The 16618-nt window shown below is 45.0% G+C and overlaps 1 protein-coding gene across 1 annotated transcript in view; it reads right to left on the bottom strand.

Annotated features, from left to right (window-relative positions):
* Window positions 1–8973, bottom strand: part of samd8 (sterile alpha motif domain containing 8) — a 73142-nt gene extending 64169 nt beyond the window's left edge. Inside the window, exon 1 of the mRNA XM_072491657.1 lies at window positions 8807–8973. The gene's annotated coding sequence lies outside the window, so the exon portion shown is untranslated. The remainder of the gene's footprint in view (window positions 1–8806) is intronic.
* Window positions 8974–16618: the final 7645 nt, after the last annotated feature.

Here is a 16618-nt window from a genome sequence, read left to right as displayed (position 1 = left end):
CGTGGGTCGTGAAATTTGGCCGGTTGGCAAAAGTGGGCTCCAGGAAGAAAAATTGAAAAACACTGGTCTATATTATACTGACAATAGCGGAGTCTTGATTCTGGCAGCCCAGTGCTATGAACTTGCAAACTCTCTTCAGAAAAGCTGCTGTAAGTGCCATCTCTCTCCAGAAGGCCTGTTGCTGAGCTATCTCTCTCTCCAGAAAGCCTGCTTCTGTGCTATCTCTCTCTTCAGAAAGCCTGCTGCTGTGCTATCTCTCTCTTCAGAAAAGCTGCTGTAAGTGCTATCTCTCTCTCCAGAAAGTCTGCTGCTGTGCTCTCTCTCTCTCCAGAAAACCTGCTGCTGTGCTATCTCTCTCTCCAGAAAGCCTGCTGCTGTGCTATCTCTCTCTCCAGAAAGCCTGCTGCTGTGCTATCTCTCTCTCCAGAAAGCCTGCTGCTGTGCTATCTCGCTCTCCAGAATGCCTGCTGCTGTGCTCTCTCTCCAGAAAGCCTTCTGGTGTTTTTCCTTTCATTTAAGATTTTTACCCCTTTCCACCGCTCTGTTTGTCCGTCTTGTGAGTGTATATATATATATATATATATATATACACATAAATAGAATTAATACCTAATTCCCACTTTAACCTGGAGGCAGGTTAAAGTGGGAATTAGATATTACTTAATATATAATTATAATATAATTAATAGTTAACCAGTTGTATTTTCCTGTATAGTTCATTGTAGTTCTTGTTATAAATAAAGTCATTTAAACTTGAAAAAAACATACTGACAATAGCTGTAGTGTTGATTTCAGTATAAATCAGAAAATTAGAAATACATCTACCAAATGCAATATTTAATCATGGAGGACTTTAATCTTCATACAGACTGGGCAAAGCAACCGAATAGAGTGGAGGACGAAATCATGAAATGTATGCAATATAATTTTGTAGATCAATACAAAAGGAAGCTGATTATTTTGAGGATAGCGATATTTTAGATCTAGTATTGTGCATTATTGGACGGGATTAATTACATTAATAACCTGTATTAAAGAAGCCACTGAAGAAGTGATCATAATATGATAGAAATGTATTTTGAGGCAGAGAGGGATCTAACTAAGTCCTGAACTCAGGTCTTGAAACCAAACCAATATAGACTATGTAGGTATGAGGGATGAGTTTATTATAGTAGATTGGGAAACTAGATTTAAATATATGATGATAGATAAACAATGGCAAATATTTAAATAAATGAATAAATGTTCATAATGAACCTACATTCCATCAAAGAATTAAAATCCTCATTGGGGCTAAGTGGTCAAACCAGAGCCAACAGATGCTAACGAGTAGTAAGCTTTAGGATTTGGGGAATTTGAGAATTCAACAAAGGATGACCAAAAAATTGCTGGAAAGGAAATAGATGAAAGTAAACTAACATTAGATGTAAAAATAGCTTTTAATAATTTTTGCAGGTATGTTGTTATGGGCCAGGGAAGAGAACCCCAAAGTGTATCATGGAGTTCACCTGAACCACAACTTTTAATAGATTGTGGTATGGGGAGCGCACGGCCCACTCTACAGGTGTGGTACAACAAATGGAAAAGTATTTTTTAAAGCAAAACAATGTTTATTCTATGAACTCAAGTTAACCTTTTTAAAACAAACAGTGAATATCTTAGCAACCATTAATTCAAAGATAACCCCCAAAGAATACAACACTAAGTAACCTGTATGCTGTCCTTTTACACCCAAAAGACTAAACAAACCTTTAAACAGAAGCACAGAGTTTACATTCAATACTGAAAACATTTATAATTCTGAATTCACCAAATGATTAAGAGATAGTCCTTCATGGCAGAGAGCTTTAGTTGATTTCAGCTGCAACACACTGAAAAACGAAACCAAAAAGACAGACACACCCAAGCTTTCTCAAAGTGAAACTAAAAAGCAGAACCAGAGCTCAGCTCCACCCACACTCTGACATCACTGCAGTAACACGAGCAGCCAAACATTTCTTAAAGCGACATTCTCATGACAATGTAAAAAAGAACAAATCAACAAAAGTAAACAACAGTCCTTTATAGGGAAAGACAAGAGAATTTATAATGAGAATAATGGCAAAGACATTAAACCAATACTTTATATTAGAATTCACAGTGAAAATCCAAATACTGTCCAACCAGTAACTCCCCGCTATCCTCAAACAGATTTGTTAAACACAATTTCAACAATCTGTAAAAAGTGGGGAACCAAGGGGCGAGTGAGAATGGGAAATTTAAAGAAATTAGTCCTGGTACAAGAATACTACTGGAGAAATTAATGGAACTGAAAGCTGACCAATCCACTAGATCTGATAGCCTAAATCCTGAAGTTTTAAAAGAGTGGCTACAGAGATTGTGGATAGATTGGTTTAACCTTCAAGAATTCTCTAGATTTTATGATGGAGCCTGTGGATTGGAATGTAACAAGCATAAGAAAGGAGGGAGAGAATAACAGGGAACTGACTATTGGCACTTTGTCTGACAGTAAAAAAACGCTCAAATTTATTAGTAGGGCAACAGCACTTATAAAGTCATATTATTTGGGCAGAGTCAACATGAATTTGTGATAGGAAAATCACGTTTGACAAATCTGAAAGAGCCATTGGAGGCTGTAACTAGCTGGGTAGATAAAGAGGAACCAGTGTCTTTAAATGTTCAAAAAGCATTTTACAGAGTACCACAGAACAACCTGTATTTATGTGGCACATTTGACATAGGACAACATCCCAAGGAATGCAATAAAGGAGTAATTTAACACAATCTCACATACTCATGTTACACTGCTGCTATACTGTATAAGCCTTGTCACCTTGTCAAGAGCAAGCTTCCCAGTGTATGGACAGAAACCTTTCAACCTCAACCGGTTGAAGGCCAAGAAGAAAACAACACTGACATCGCTCGTGGAACTTCAGTATGCAGATGACATCACCGACTCCACTCTCTCAGAAAAGAATCTCAAAGCCATGCGTGACAACTTCAGGGAAGGATACTGAAGAATTGGTCTCAGCCTCAACCCCAAGACGACCCAGTCCTTTATCAGCCCACCCCAGGGCAAGATCCGGTCTCTCCCTCCATCAAGATCAATGGAGAAATCCTACCAAACGTGGAACATTTCCCACACCTGGGGAGCCAGCCTCCTCCAAGGCTGACATCAATGCTGAGATCCAACATCATATCCAATCCACGAGTGCAGCCTTCGGACACCCAAGGACGACCGCAACATCTGTGCTGACACCAAGATTCTCGTGTACAAGGCGGTCGTGCTCCCAACTTTTCTGCGTGGCTCAGAAACGTGGACTACGTACAGATGCCCCCTCGACAGGTATCATCAACATTGCCCAAGACGGGGCAGCACGGTGGCGCAGTGGGATAGCCCAGTTGCCTCACGGCGCCGAAGTCCCAGGTTCGATCCCGGCTCTGGGCCACTGTCCGTGTGGAGTTTGCACATTCTCCCTGTGTTTGTGTGGGTTTCCCCCCCACAACCCAAAGATGTGCAGGGTAGGTGGATTGAACACGCTAAATTGCCCCTTAACTGGAAAAAAATGAATTGGGTACACTAAATTTATTTTAAAAAAACATTGCACAAAACAGATTCTCCCAGCTGGGAGGACAGGCGTGCTAACAACAGTGTTCGGAAAGAGCTAAGAGCATCAACATCAAGGCCATGGTCATCAGAAACCAACTCCACCGGGCCAGCCATGTGCTTAGGATGTCAGAGTCCCCACTGCCAATGCAAATCTTTACCCGGCGCAAGGAAGGTTTCTGAAGAAGAGGACAAAGGAAGCACTTCAAAGACACCATGAAGGCTTACTGCAAGAAATGCAACAGAGAGATTAATGCCTGGGAAACCCTTGCTCAGAAGAGACGTACTTCGAGGAACTTCCTGATTGAAGGGACACAATTCTTTGACGACACCCAACGACAAAAGGAGGCTAGAAAAAGGAACCGGAGAAAGGAATACCAGCAATCTAGAACCCAAGGACCGATCCCACCTCCTGGAAACACCTGCCAAGTGAGCGGTCGAAGATACGGCTCCAGGATGGGGTTCATTAGCCATGAAAGAAACCACAAACTCATGGCCAGTAACATGGAGTTTCTTAGGTGGACAATCACACTGTTTAGTGAGTGATCACCAAAGAAGACTATGCTGCAATCCCACTTAACACCAGCTGAAAGTGGAATTCAGAACAATCAGAGCACTGCCCAGCACATTAAGGACATTGTTAAAGTGTAGGCTGACAAATTTCAGTATCAGCAGCAATTAGCAAACCGTTCCAAAGTCCCTGGGGCTCGTAATATTCTAATCTCTCCCAAAAGCTGACTTCATCCTTCAAAACCCAACGGAACACAAACAAGAAATAATAATTTTCTATTCCACAAGACAAATCACACAACTAGGACTTGTCAGCACCTTTAGGCCTTAATAAACATTCCAGAATATCATTTATTCAATGAAATTACTTAAATCCGTGAAATCTATCAGACTGATAAGAGTCAGCTCAGAAAGTCAGCTGCAGGGGGAGGCAAGTTTTAAAGTTGTAAAAAAGTGATTAACAAACCAAGCTAACGGCAACTAGTCATTTGTACAAGGTTTTATTGCCCGTTTACCTTAGTTGCTTTCCTCATGATTAGCAGCAGGGACCATATCTGTTTGCGAGTCCACACTTTCTACATACCCACAGAGTATGCCTTACATGCTCAATATCTGCGTCATTGAGAACATTTGGGATTTATTTTTAAAATCACTATATTTTGGTTTATGTAAATCCTTTAAATTAGAGTCCTCCACATTCTTGCCGCAATTAAATTGCAGCTAAGGTACCAAATAGATTTAGCAACATATTAATGTTATTTATAGTAGATAAGCAAACAGTGGCAAAGGACAATCAGATTCACAGAATTCAGCTCCTGTGCCTTGGAATATAATGAATCAATTACGTCCACTGCACTAAAACATTGATGCAAAACTTGCCCCTTACCTTACTGCTTTACAGTTCACCACGTGAGCAAATTTGTATCTCCCCTGCTTGCAACAACCTTCCCAAATGTCCACACAATATATTGATGTCTGAACTTCTCATTAAATGTCTCCAGAGTGCTGTGTCAGGAGGTTCAATTGGTTACCTCCCAATACCTATTGGAACAGCTGAACTGTCACGTACATAATTGTGGCAGGTCTTTGAAAATAACACACAACCTGAACATTCGTATCTTTAACCTCCTATAATTCTGTAGAATAGGACATGTAGCCAAGGGTAAAAGTGCAGGTCTGGTCATCAGCTTTCATGACTTAAGTGAAAAATCCCCGAAAAACCTATTTATATTCTACAAATACCATTTTTAACATCACGGAAATAGGAAGAAATTAAGGTGGAGTGGGGTAGGGGAGTCGGGAATGAACTTAATTTGAAAAAAATCCACCTTCTTTCAATTAAAAAATTCAACATCAAATTGAAAGTGAGTAAATCTCAAGACCACAATAAGATAAAACATAAGCGCAGTTAAATTAAACAACAACTATGTAACAGAATTGGGGCAGCACGGTGGCGTAATGGTTAGCACTGCTGTCTCATGATGCCGAGGACCCGGGTTCGATCCCAGCTCTGGGTCACTGTCCGTGTGGAGTTTGCACATTCTCCCCGTGTTTGCGTGGGTTTCGTCCCCACAACCCAAAGATGTGCGAGGTAGGTGGATTGGCCACGCTAAATTGCCTCTTAATTGCAAAAAATTAATTGGATACGCTAAATTGTATTAAAAAAATTAAGTAACAGACTTGATATAAATGATGCACAATATCAAGGTCTGAGAAGGTTTCACTAGAATGGTTGCTGGGATGAGAGGGTTGTCATATGATGAGAGGCTGTGTAAATTAGGTCCATATTCTCTGGAGTTTAGCAGAATGAAAGGTAATCTTGTTAAAACAGACAAGATTCTGACGGAGCTTGACGCGATACAGGCTGACAGGTTGCTTCCTTGACTGGGGAATCTAGAATGTGAGGGTACAGTCTCGAGATAAAGGGACTGAGGTTAGGAGAACTCTATACACACCAAAGTTGAGAGTCTTTGAAATTCCCGACCCGAGAGGGTTATGGATGCTCCATCTTTGAATCTATTTCAGCAGATCTTTGGTCTCTCAGGGAATCAAGAGAAATGGCAAGTAGGCGGGAAAATGGAAGATCAGCCACGATCATGGCGAATGGTGGAACAGGCGAACATATGATCTACTGCTGCTCCCATTTCTTATGTTCGTTTGTTACCTTGCATCAGTCCCATAATCAGCACAAACTTATTTCCCCTATTTTCCCATTTCCTGTCATTAGTATCCAGGTTAATTAATTCCTATAGGGATCTGCCTCCAAATGGTTATTTACTGACAAAAGACAGCATGTGAAAATGAGGCACAAAATGGAACCATAGGTACTGGTATTCCTATAGTCATAAGTTATATCACAGACTTCTCTTGTTCAAATACATTTGTTGTATAAAGCAAAATATGCCGCTGTTATAGCCATTCCATTTACCAGTGCTCACTATTTTAGAAGTCTAGAACATTAGAGAGGTGTTGCTTTTAGTAATGCCCAGGAATAGTATTAGAATTGTTTGGAGGAAAACGTCACACATGCATGCCTTCATTTATTTTCAACTTTAAATAAACTTGCAAACTTTCAACTTTAAATGGAGCGTATGGAGTACATGTTGCGCAACTTCCGTTTATTTTCTGTACATTCCTTGTGACATTACACACACATCTCTGGACACAATCACAGGCAGGAAGACAGAATATAGTTCTGGTTTATGGGGGTTGGGGGGGGGGGGGGGGGAAAGAGGTGGTTCAATATGGTGTTGGCTATATTAGTCCAGAGTTACAGCTAGCCAACTAGCGAAGGGCTTTCACTGCACGCCTCCAGAGGCAAAGCCTGGATTTTCCATCCTCGGCGAGCCGGCCAAAAGTCCATTGACTTCACCGGGACCAGAAGATCTTAGCAGTGGGCGGGCCTGGAAAATTCCGCTGACGGTGACCAAGGTCAGTAGCTCCTGCCAGCAGTTGTCGATTGGTTGCTGGGAAGCTCCTGGAAATGTTAAATATTATTTTTCAAAGCCGTAAAACTCCTCCACAACAATTTTGAAACACTGGTTGGTATGGTTAAGGAGCCACATCTTATATGACAACAAGCCAAAACTATCCCAGTACAGCACATTGAAGGCTGGTCATTAACGGATTTAAGTTTGCAGGTCATTTCCAGATCACAAGTTTTAAAACCATGAGACAGAATAAGGAAGCTCAAGATGAGATCATTGGCACTTGAGCAATGAAAAAAAAAACACACAGTTGCCAAACGTTCATCAGGCTGCTATCCTTCCAATTCCTGGGAGTCATGGCCAGTTTGCAGATGAATAGGAATCATGAAGCTTTCAGGGGAAGCACGAGCTGTTGAATATTTAATGAGAGACTGGTAACACAAAATGCAATTCTAAGTAGGCTGCAACAAATTAAATAATGTTCCTACAGCTAATGCTCAGAAAGCTAATCATTCCATAAAGCACTCAAGCTTTTTGTGATGTCGGCCACTCAGATACATATCACGATGCACTATACCCATGATCTACTGACTTAAATAAGAATTTTCTGTGGAAATTGAGTAAATGTTCAGTGCAGTGTGGCTTCACCTTCCACAGACGTATCCTGCTACAGCTCACTTTCTGGTTTCAGGTCACTTCTATTATTCGGGCCAGTGGGTCTGCCTAGTGTGGGCAGAGACTGGCTGCCATCGGCCTCACAACATAACACTGTGAGAAGCCTCAATGGGCTTCATAACTTAAAAGAACTGGGTTAGTATCTGGAAAATGGTATGGCACCTATTGTGGAATTCAGTATTTCCTAGATTACAGGATCAGTCAGGTGGACTCCAGTTGTCTTGCACACTTTGATATAAACAGTATGAGAATCAGCAAGATACAGAGAGTATTGATCATGTGAGAGTTTGTCAATTTCTGTTAGTATCCTAAGACTCAATCGATCAATTAAGTATCTGTCACAAAATGTAACTACAATGTGTCATCTATCACATCTAGAACTCAAATTGGCTGATGTTGCACTTCTCCACACACTGCTTACATATCTATTACGGATCTTTAATCTTCTTGGGGAACTACCTTCCCAATTTAACCCCATTAACAGCCACACACAAACTTTTAAAAATGAATTCATGTAATTTAGTATGTTTGGGAATGACACTGTCCACCTGATCCAAATAGGGAAAATCAAGCTTCCCAAACATTGGTTTACATACGTCATTCATAAATATCTGATCAGCTTTACTGCATCAACAACTTCCATCCATATCAATTCTATTTTCCAGTTGGGAGTAATAACGAACAAAGCTTCAACACTCACATATATACATTTAGAAACAGATAGAAGCAATTCAGGTCCAGAAAACAATGTACTAACTGGAACCAGATCAAATCAGACCAGTCCCTAAAACTTATTTACCAGTCAGTATAGTATTTATCTGTTAGGTTGCATTGACCTTCAACCAGATACATTGAATGAAATAAATTGGATAGATTTCTAACTGGCCTGCTTCCCCACAACACACAGTTTGTTTATTTTTTTGCCAAATGCTGGTGAATTGACAGACAGTATTGTTCAGGCACTCAAAGGTAATAGTGTCAGCGATGGAGTTCTGCCTCTGGCTGCAGCCCTGTGCCCACCACAGCTGGGCCTTGACAACAGCCCCGCTGCTGCCCACTTCAAAAACTCTTGGCGGCTGTTACTTACCCCACACACCCGCTCCGTGCCGGGGAAAGAGTCTGCTTCTTCTCCTAAAGCTGGAGCCCGGCCCCTATGTCAGCTGGACGCCCAGATTCCCAACTCTGCCTCATCGTCTGCTTCCTACACACAGCAACACAACACAGCGTCCCCTGCAGCCCCGCACAACACCCAGAGCGCCGCCTCCACCCACAGCGCCACCCGCAGCACTGGAGGTGCCCACCCCCAGTCCCCTCCCCGTACAAAACCCCGAGCGCGGCCTCCATCCACAGCGCCACCGGCAGAACTGGAGGCGCGAACCACGGCCCCACCTCGTACAACACACGGAGCCCGGGCTCCACCCACACCGCCACCTGCAGCACTGGAGGTGCACACCCCGTCCTCGACCCGCAGAACAACCGGAGCGCGAGCGCCAACCACAGCGCCACCCGCAGCACTGGAGGTGCACACCGCGCTCCTTCCCCGTACAACACACGGAGCGTGGACTCCACCTCTAGCGCCACCAGCAGCACTGGAGGTGCACACCGCGCCCCTGCCACGTACAACACACGGAGCACGGACTCCAGCCACAGCGCCGCCCGCAGCACTGGAGGTGCAACAGTGCAGAAGATGCCCAAAATGTGAATTTGGCCTCTTTACATTTGCTGACTGACCAAATATGTATTTTCAACATTTGTGCTTTTAATCTTGCTTTTAATCATCATTGGCACATGGCTCAGATTGGACAAATAATTATTTTCTCAAGGAATCATAGAATTCCAGGGGCGGCGCAGTGGCTAACACTACTGCCTCTCGGCACCGAGGATCCCAGTTTGATCCCGGCCCCGGGTCACTGTCCGTGTGGCGTTTGCGTGGGTCTCACCCCACAACCCAAAGATAAGCAAGTTAGATGAATTGGTCAGGCTAATAATAATTAAAAGGGGCAATTTAGCATGGCCAATCTACCTATGCTGCACATCTTTGGGTTTGTGGGGGTGAGACCCATGCAGACATTGGGGGAATGTGCAAACTCCACATGGACAGTGACCCAGAACCAGGATCGAACCCGGGTCTTCCGCGCCGTGAGGCAGCAGTGCTAACTACTATGCTACCGCGCCATCCACAGTGAATGTTATTCCTTCCAAAAACACCAATAAGTTGATTCAAAATTATTTCCCTTTCACAAAACCACAGTAACTCTTTCTGATTACCTTGAGTTTTTTTCAGTGCCCAGCTATAGCCTCCTTTTTAAAAAAAAATATATTTATTGAAGTTTTTTAACACAATTTTTCACCCTTACAAACAAAAACCCCACCCCTCCTCGTAACAAAATAGAAAGATAATGCACATAGCAAGATATAAACATGGTAAAACAATATGTTACAGAGCTTTGTACACTGAATTCCTCCTGTCCATGCCAGTTTTCCAGATCTTTCATGTGTTCTCTTGCTCAAATACCCCCCAGGCAGACCCCCCTTCCCCCCTTCCCCCCCCCCTTCCCGAGACATCCCCCCCCCCTCCCTCCCCCCTGGGTTGCTGCTGCTGCTGACCGACCTTCATCTAACGCTCCGCGAGATAGTCTAGGAACGGTTGCCACCGCCTTTAGAACCCCTGCGCAGACCCTCTCAAGGCAAACTTTATCCTCTCCAGCTTAATGAACCCAGCCATGTCATTTATCCAGGCCTCCACGCTGGGGGGCTTCACCTCCTTCCACATTAGCAAGATCCTTCGCCGGGCTACTAGGGACGCAAAGGCCAGAATGCCGGCCTCTTTCGCCGCCTGCACTCCCGGCTCATCCACTGCTCCAAATATTGCTAGCCCCCAGCTTGGCTTGACCCGGACTTTCACCACCTTAGATATTGTTCCCGCCACTCCCCTCCAGAACCCCTCCAGTGCCGGGCATGACCAAAACATATGGATATGGTTCGCCGGACTTCCTGAGCACCTCCCACATCTGTCCTCCACCCCAAAGAACCTACTCAGCCTCGCCCCCGTCATGTGCACTCTGTGAACCACCTTAAATTGTATCAGGCTAAGCCTGGCACACGAGGAGGAAGAATTAACCCTCCCTAGGGCATCAGCCCATAGCCCCTCCTCAATCTCCTCCCCCAGCTCCTCCTCCCATTTACCCTTCAGCTCCTCTACCAACGCCTCCCCCTCTTCTTTCATCTCCTGGTATATTGCCGACACCTTGCCCTCTCCCACCCATAGGCCCGAGATCACCCTGTCTTGAATCCCCTGTGCTGGGAGCAACGGGAATTCCCTCACCTGCCGCCTCACAAACGCCCTCACCCGCTTGTATCTGAAAGCATTTCCCGGGGGTATCCCAAACTTCTCCTCTAGTGCCCCTAGGCTCGCAAACGTCCCGTCAATGAACAGGCCCCCCATTCTTCTAATCCCCGCAGCTATAGCCTCCTTAATGATCGAATCCAACACCTTCCCCATGACAGATGTTAAATTAACTGGCCAATACAGTTTCCTGTTTTCTGCCTCCCATCCTTCTTGAGTAAAGGGGATTTATTTGTTATTTTCCAGAATCTAGCAAATGTTGAAAAATTAACGAATCAAGAGATGGAGTTTGATTGAAGAACGGTGGAACCTGATTGGTGACAGGTGGGAGACACCATCAAATAGATGTGTAAGCAGCCATAGTCCTGCAGCATCTATAAATCTTGCAGTACCTGTGAGAAGAATCTGACAAGGGCTCATTGTGGTCAGAGCCTTGTTTTGAGAACATTTGGATGGAGGCCACGGAAGGCTGGAATGAAACCAGAAATTGGACATATAGGGGCACAGCATCCAGTGGGGTGGAATAATCAACCCCTCAAGACTGCAAAGGAAGGGATGTTGATGGAGTGTGTGACCGGAATGCCCCCCCCCCCCCCCCATGCACTATTATTCAGAGACTTGGTGATGTATGCACCAAAGAGACCTGTACCATCTTATGGAAACGTCTTAAATATTTGAGGTTACTATTTGCACTAAAAAACATTGTATTTCTGCTAATTATATATAGAAAATGTTTCTGTTCTTCCCTTTTTAATAAAGTAATCTTTCTTTCCTTTTTTTATCATTCTAATTGCTTAATATAAATGATCGTTTTCACGCATTATTTGATATTGAGAAACTCATTCCTGTTACGTCCATAGTATGGGTCCAAGCCTAAGTGGGGCTTTGCAGGGGACTCTCACGTCCGACCGTGTCAGTTAAAAAAGTTCCTTTTTGATAATGAACAGGAAATGCAGAGAAACAGGCATCAATGCCGAGTAACTCCAATTTCTGATGTTGTTTTGGGGATGTTTTGAATCACAGAAAGGTCATCATCCTGGTTCTTTGAAAAATCTGTGCAGTTAATCCCATTTCTTTTCCTGTTCCCTCTTTAACTCCCCCCCTTTTTAAGTATATATCTGTTTCCTTTTGAAAGTTACTATTGAAATTGTTTCCAACACTCACCCCTGCAAGCAATGAATTCCAGCTCAGATAACAACTGCAGGAACTGAGTCAAAGGAGGAATTGTCCTGATGGGGGTCACAAAGCAGGAGGGAAGGGAAACTTGTGTTCATGGAGCACAAATTCAGAATACCTGAACACACTCCACAAACAGTTAGTTACTTTATTCTGGAGTACAGTCACCTATTACATAGATAGCCACAACAGATAATTAATGTACACAAAGATGCTGCAATAGAATCACATGTCTGAATGGAGGAACATTGCAACAGAAGATAGAAGCAGAAGAAGTAGTTTCATTTCTGTAACAAAAATGAGAGTGTCTTGAACGGTGTGGCTTCAATGGATGGGCTGGATGATTAAATCGTTGTTGACATGGAAAAAGAAATTCGCATTTATTACTTACTCAAAAGGTGAGACCAAGAAAGACAAGACAAATAGAAAGAATATTGAAAAGCTACTAAAAGGGAGATAAGAAAGATATGAGAGAAAATATACAAACAAAAGCCCCCCCCCCCACCCCGCCGCAACACAACAAACAGCTCCTCAGACACGGTCATAAACATCCCCACCTTTTCTCGAACTCCCCTGCTGAGCCCCTTAACTCGTACTTTATCTTCTCTCACCGCAGGAAGTCGTACAGGTCACCCAACCAGACTGCTACCCCCGGTGGCGATGCCGACCGCCACTCCAGCAAAATTCATCGCCGTGCAATCAGAGAGGCGAAGGCCAAGACATCGGCCTTCCTCCTCTCCATGAGCTCCGACTTCTCCGAAACCCCAAATATCGCCACCAAAGGATCCGGGTCCCCTCCCTCCTCCACTATCCTGGCTAAGACCGCGAACACCCCCGCCCAGAATCTTCCCAATTTTTCACAACCCCAAAACATGTGCGCATGATTCACTGGCCCCCGCCGACAGCTCTCACATTCATCTGCTACCCCCGAAAAGAACTCACTCATTCTCGCCCGAGTCATATGCACCCTGTGCATCACCTTAAACTGTATCAGGCTCATCCTTGCACAACAGGAGGTCCCGTTTACCCTTCGCAGTGCCTCACTCCATACTCCCCAATTGATCTCCATTCCCAACTCCGCTTCCCATTTCTCCTTAACCTTTAGCACCTGCTCGCCTCCCTGCTCCCCCAGCCACTTATATATATCCCCAATTCTTCCCTCCCCTTCCACATCCGGAAGCAGCAGTCGCTCCTGCAGGGTGTATCCCGGCAATCTAGGGAACCCCTTCCAGACCTTTTGTGCAAAGTCCCTAACCTGTAGACACCTGAACTCACTACCCCTCGGCAGCTCTACCCTCTCCCTTAGCTCCTCCAGACTGGCAAACCCTTTCTCCAAATACAAATTCCTCACCTTGACCAGCCCCACTTCCCTCCACCTCCTGTATACACTATCCATCCCCCCCCCCCCGGCTCAAACCCATGATTCCCGCACAGCGGCGTTAGCACCGACATCCCTTCCACCCTAAAATGCCTCCTCAGCTTATTCCATATCTTCACCGTGGACTGCACCACTGGGCTCCCTGAATACCTACTTGGAGCCATTGGCAATGCTGCCGTCACCATAGCCCTCAAACTAGACCCCTTACAAGATTCCTCCTCCATCCTAACCCACTCTACCCCTTCTCCTTCCCACCACCGCCGCACCTTGTCCCCATTCGCCGCTCAATAATAATGAAGCAAGTTTGGCAACGCCAACCCCCCCTGCTGCCTCTGCCTCTGTAGCAGGGTCCACCCCACCCTCAGCACCTTCCCCTCCCATACAAAGTCAGAGATGATTGTGTCCACTTTCCGAAAAAAAAGCCTTTGGTATAAAGATCGGGTGTATCCCACATCTTAAGATCCTCCCTGGCCTCCTCCATCAACTTCGTTAAGTTCCACTTATGGAGCCCCATCCATTCCCTCACTACCTGAATCCCCAAGTACCTAAACTTATCCCTCGCTACCATAAATGGAGTTCAGGTAGGAATGGAGCAATGTACAAACCTGTCATGAAGAGCGAGGGAATGGCAAAGGTCCTAAATAAATGATTGGTTTTGGTTTTCACAGAGGTGGACATCAAAATTGTAGAACATATGAACATACAAATTAGGAGCCAGGATCGGCCATTCGGCCTCTCGGGATTTCTCCGCCCTTCAATAAGATCATGGCTGATCCAATAGTGGCCTTAACTATACATTCTGCCAACCGATAACCTTTGACTCCCTTGTTAGTCAAGAATCTATCTATCTTGCCTTGAAAATGTTAATTGATCCTGTCACCATCTCTCTCTCTGAGTTCCAAACATTCACGATCCTCGCCCCGCCCCGCCACATTTCTGCCCCGACCCACTGGCGGGACTCTCCGTTACACCGGCCAGTCAACGGGGTTTCCCATTGTGGGGCAGCCCCACGCCGTCGGGAAACCCCCGGGCTGCCGGCAAAACAGAGAATCCCGCCGGCGGAGAAATGAAAATCGCTTATTGTCACAAGTAGGCTCCAAATGAAGTTACTGTGAAAAGCCCATAGTCGCCACATTCCGGCGCCTGTTCGGGGAGGCTGGTACGAGAATCCCGCCCCCTTATTTGTAAACTGTGTTCCCCCCTCGTTCTAGTGACACAGAATTGAATCTAAAATGGTTGGTGGATGATATTATTCAGAGACGTTATTCCAGCTTAAGGTAATTTTCAAGGCAACATTTGTCTTGTTTCATCTTAAATACAAGGGGCACCAACTGTTTTAGCCATCCATCATTAGATCTGACTGGATACCATGAGTCCTCATTCTCCTCTGCCGAAACACTCATTATCCTGGATTATCCTGGAGAACAAAGATTTGTTTTATTTTTTTAAATAAATTTAGGGTACCCAATTCATTTTTTCCAATTAAGGGGCAATTTAGAGTGGTCAATCCACCTAACCAGCACATCTTTGGGTTGTGGGGGCGAAACCCACGCAAACACAGGGAGAATGTGCAAACTCCACACAGACAGTGACCCAGAGCCGGGATCGAACCCGGGACCTCGGCGCCGTGAGGCAACAGGGCTAACCCACTGCGCCACCGTGCTGCCTTTTGGAGAACAAAGATGATCCCCACTTCTTTTCTCCAATCTCTGCTGGTTCCTCAACCTTCATCTCCACCTGGTGTGAGGAGCAGATTCCTGTGATTTCTTCGTCACAAAGAATATGACCATCCATTCAGTTTCCTCAGATGCTGCCCGCCTCCCAACCACTTGTCCATCAAGCCAAACCACCCCCCAGGATTTCCCCTTTCCCAGGCCCTGACACTGTTCCTTTCTCTCCTATCATCGCTCCTCTCCGGTTTTTGAGTTCATGTTGTCCACCTCCTGCTCCTTTGACTCCTTTCCCAATCTCCTGCTGGCCACTCGACGTCCCCTCCCCTGTACCACCTGACATTATAAATGGTTCCCTCTCCTCAGGTACTCTGCCCTTCCCTCGCAAAGCCACCATCATTGTCCCATTTCTCACTAATTCATCCTTTCCCCGCTCCGTCTCTGCAGACCACTGATCCTTTTCCCTTTCCTTTCCAAATTTCTCCACCTCCCAAATCCACACATACATTTCCCACAAAGACATGTTTGAATCTCCGCGGTTGAGCTTCAGCACTGACCCCGATCAAAGTCACAAATTGAATCCTCCATTACACCATCTCTCCCCATCCTCCTGCAGCATTTGACATTGTCTCATGGCCAGAAAGGAACTAAATGGGTCGTTTTTAGTTTGTGACGTTCATTGAGGGATACCCATTGCCAGACCACCAGGAAAACCCCCCTGCTCATCTTTTAATCGTGCCATGAGATCACTGACCTCCATCCACTCAGAGAGTGGATAAAACCTCAGTTTAAGGTTTCATCTGAAGGACAGAGTCTCTGGCAGTGCTGCATCCCCTCGGGGCCACACCACATTGTGGGCTTCGACTATGTTAGCGATGGGCAACCTCGGCTAGTGAGTAGGCCGCATTAATGGCTGCCATTCATCTCAGTGGGCAGCAAGATTGAAATCGGGTTTGTTCACGAACCATGACCCCACGAATAAGATTCAATACGTTTAATAGACACCGAATATTTCATAACGAGTTATGGAAACTACTTAATTATTCATACCTTAATAGAACCGTCATCAACTTCAAATGGAAAAACGTGAGAAATATTCAGGCTTTGATTAGACACACGTGCCCTTGCTTTAGGTGCGTATCACTTTAGCTGTACCAGTAGGGACAAAACTACACTGAGGGAAATGAGTGGCAAACTGCCCGTAGACAATGGACAACAAAATGTCTCGTGGTCCGCACTCAGAACCCAGATGGACCGCATGTGGCCTCAGGTCTCAGGTTGCCCACCACCTCTGGATTACCTGCTTTTGGAGGGCATGATTCCCCAAAC

The sequence above is a fragment of the Scyliorhinus torazame genome, chromosome 28, assembly GCF_047496885.1.
Source record: "Scyliorhinus torazame isolate Kashiwa2021f chromosome 28, sScyTor2.1, whole genome shotgun sequence".
Lineage (NCBI taxonomy): Eukaryota > Metazoa > Chordata > Chondrichthyes > Carcharhiniformes > Scyliorhinidae > Scyliorhinus > Scyliorhinus torazame.
This window is presented reverse-complemented; position numbering and strand designations above follow the sequence as displayed.